Here is a 4,153-nt window from a genome sequence, read left to right as displayed (position 1 = left end):
CATCGAGATGTATTTCAAAATTTGAAATGGATCCCTTGTTAAGGGCCAAGAAGGAAATTCAGATTGTTAATGATATTTAGTTATGTTAGGAGATCTCTCCTCAGGATTGAAATCTTGTGTTAAAACGTTATTGTAAATTTATTGAGGTAATGGAAATGATGTTGGGTTTTCTTCTTGGTTCTTTCCCAACAAAGCCTTTGAATCAGCTGGACAATAAAATTAAATAAATGATTGAGTGATATCATTGGTTATGAGATTTTCGTAATTTCAGTTATATGCACATGTGTATTGAAAATTAGATAAAATGATGATAAACAATCATGCAATTAAAAGTTCAAAATATGTTAAAGAGAATTCAATGATACAATTGGTATTTCTTTTTGTAAATTTTGTAAGTATTGGGAAGCATAAGGCTCCTTTTCAAATGTTCAAGCATTAAATTTAACATCTACATTATAAATCAACTTAGAAAAGAAATACCCCCCTTGACTAATAAATAAATTTGAAATTCCATACTTAGACAAAAAAAAAATGTGTTCCCAAGAGAAAAAATGCTCACTAGAATTTGTATTTGTATGGTAACAAAACTAATTGTCTTCTTACAACAAAGCATCTAAAAGATGCCTCTAAATATTCCTTTTTGATATTTTTTTTACAATATATAATTCAATGAAAGAAAGATATTAAATACAAATATAAATAATAATACAAAAATCTATTCCTAAAAATACTATCCTATTCTATCAAATTTTCAAACCACCAACTAAACTTTAGACATTTATATAACCTACATGTTCCTTGGCTACCTTTCAAATGAATCCCATCTCCCTCCATTTCAGTGTACCCCCCACTACTAGGCATCATTTCTGACACAAGGGACAGATGGGAGTGAAAACCAAAGTCAATGCATTTAAAAAAGAAAAGAAAACCTTGGCCATTCACTTGTTATGAAATGGGCCTTTAGCACTTTATGAATTCTTTCTCCCTACCCCGTATGATTTCCTTTTTGCCTAGTAGGTTCTTTTTTGTTTGGGGCCACATGCTACCTTAGGTAGGCATGGAAGACTTGGTTAAATACATCCCTTGGGTAGAGGGTGATGTGAAGGGCAAGACCTATTAATATTGTGCAAAGTTTTGAAACCAAACTTCTTCCCAAATACCACGTACCTTGCTACAGATAATAACATGTTGTCTTGGGCAGTGAACTATGCATAGGTCAGCATGAGGGCTCCTTTGGGAAATGCCCAAGCAAGTGGTTGGCCCACTTGCCAAGTGATAGGTGGGCTTAGAGTAGTTAATAGAGTTTAAGGGTTAGGTTAGTTGGGGATAAAGGGTTTACGAGTTAAGAAAGTGAGATTAATATTAGTTAGAGTTTAGGGATATGTTAGTAAAAGTAGCATGTAGTTATTAATGTTAGATAAACATTACTTATTAGATAATTTAAGTTTAGTTAGCTTCAACTTTTATTTGTTAAATAATATTAGTAATTAGATTTAGATGTTAACTCAAGTTGTTATGATTAGTATTAGATTAGTAGATAATTTTTTTTTTAAAAAGAAATTTGTGTTAAAGTATTTTATTAGTATGTGTTAGTGTTAACTTTTAGTAATAGCATTATGGTATGTTAGTTTTTATTAATAATGTATAGTAGTGATGTTCTAATAATAACAACATTTGGGTATTATAATTCTCTTAATTATTTTAAGTATAAGGTTACTTTAGTAAATTTTGGCTTTAGATATTAATTATAAGGATCAAGAATTTATAGTCAAGAAGCTAATGATATAATTAAAATTGTTACTCCCTAATAGAGTATTTTTGAAAATATGGTTTTATCTTATTAAGGAAATTATTTTGTAACAATTTCATAATAATATTTGGGGTTTAACTATGGGTTTAATAAACTCGAAGTGCTAAGCTTATAGGGTTGAAGGAAACATAGTTTGATTTCTTGATTGAGGTGAAGGATATAATTTAGGGATGAAATGAACATCATGGATAATTTAATGAAACAATATATATGATTGGAACTAGTGTAATTATTTATTTTAAATAATGAAGGCTTAGAACTAAGGTATGTAATGAACTTCTGAAAAGTTGTATCTAGTCTACCTAGGAGAATGTACTGACTACTAAAACTAATAGTCGTTGGCACAATAAACTATTATGAATTGTGATAATGAATGAACCCAATAATGTAAAATACTGGGAGGATAAGTAAGGGTGACCTATTAAACAATTAGGGTTGGAACCCGAATTTACCTTGTAAAGGTGAATTTTCAAGTTATCAAAAGATGGAATTGCATAGGCTTAACCTAACTCGAACCTAAACAAGTTTAATTCAAAACCCTAACAAAGAACTAAAGAAACCTAAATATGCTCTAAACATGATGTTAACACTTAGCTAGGGTGAGTCAACCAACCTAGTTAACCTAAGTAAAGTGTTTCAATAGCACCTTAACTCAAGTGTTTCTAAACTCATACAGTAGGTTGAAATTTCAACTCTGTACCTTAATGAAGTGTAGCATGTATTTGGAAAAATGGGTTACTAATGTTAACTTCAAAAAAAAATTTGTTGGTGTGTTTTTGCCCCAGTTTTTGGGCATGACAGTATATGGAATAGAAAGTATGCAATGTCAATCATTGTGCATACTAAAGTCCTTGTGTGTATCATTGACAGATCCATATTATATGTATACAACTACCAAAAATCTTAGAGACTAAACTATCATAGAATTGTCTTCGTTCCACTCCTAAAAATTGTTTCTATCTTTATCCACTACTACTATTGAAGACACCTACAATTAAATATCAAAGTAAATATTAGTATTGTAGGAATCATCTCTCTGCTTGATGGTTTGCAATAGGGCTCTATGATCAACATTGCTACTACTAAAAAATTCTTCTACTTTTGGTCTTCCTTGATGCTTCAACAACTTCATATTTTTTGCAATAATAAGATGTGAATATATGAGATTTTTTTTGTTCTTCTCATAGTCTTCTAATGCATGAATTTAACTCTATCTAAGAATAAATATCCACGTCCATGTTCCAACAACAACAACTGAACTAGTAGGATATGTGAATCCATCATCATTTGCAATCAGTTGTGCAATATTTTTTTACCTCTTACACAATGTGCTAACTAATAATATGATTTCTCATCATTTATTGTAAGGAAATTTACAACAAAGAATATAACCATTTTTACATAACCCACAATAGATATGAAATAAATATGCAATTAAAATTGGCATGCAAGAGAATACATAACATACCCAAAAAAATGTGACATAAGTTATACCCTAGAAACCCTCATTGAGGGAAAAACCTAGCCCCCAAAAGCATCCATCACCATGTATTATTCAGAGAAAAAACTATTTCAATACAACCATTGAAGCCTTCAAAGCCATAACCACAACTAAGAAATCCATGTGAACAAGCATGAATCACACATCTCATTCCATACTTCCAGCCTTCACAAATGTTCCCTTGGCTAACCTGACAAGCTTTGTCTTACTTGAATCTTTCCTTCTACCCTTTTGTCTTTCTCTCATACAACAACTACCCTTATCACTTCTTATATAGTAGCAAGTCCCACAAAACCACCAAGTGGTATTACATAAACCATGTGCTCCCTAACCCACTAACTCCACATTTAATATTGGACATTTAATTTCTTTTAGATCTAATATCAAATAATTACATAAAATATTATCACAATGTTACAATGCAACTCATCAAGTATATCCCATGGGAAGCTTTACATGTTGCATGTCCATCTAGGTACAAGATTACATAATAAAATAAAATAAATTATGCAATGTGTGCAATGCCCATTGTCTCAACAATCTCCCACTTGTTGTATACATTGTATAGGGTCAATCCATAGCCACATAAATGAAAAGGGAACAATCCCTCCTAGCACATCCACCATCATGGATTAAAGTACATGAAGTGCTCCATCTTGGTACCTGCAAAAGAATCAAAGTATCAAGCATCTCAAAATGAATGATCTCACCTCCTATTATTCCACTACCACTGAACATACATAGAAGCCATCCAAAGAGAAAACCACCAAACTCGTTGCATTAGAAGATCATAAAATCCTGTACCAACTAAAATGCCAAGCATAAAGGCCTGATCCAATCAC

The sequence above is a fragment of the Cupressus sempervirens genome, chromosome 4 (genome assembly GCF_028749045.1).
Source record: "Cupressus sempervirens isolate cs-2001-9-10 chromosome 4, ASM2874904v1, whole genome shotgun sequence".
In the NCBI taxonomy this organism is placed as follows: Eukaryota; Viridiplantae; Streptophyta; class Pinopsida; order Cupressales; family Cupressaceae; genus Cupressus; species Cupressus sempervirens.
Note: the sequence above shows the minus strand (reverse complement) of the source record.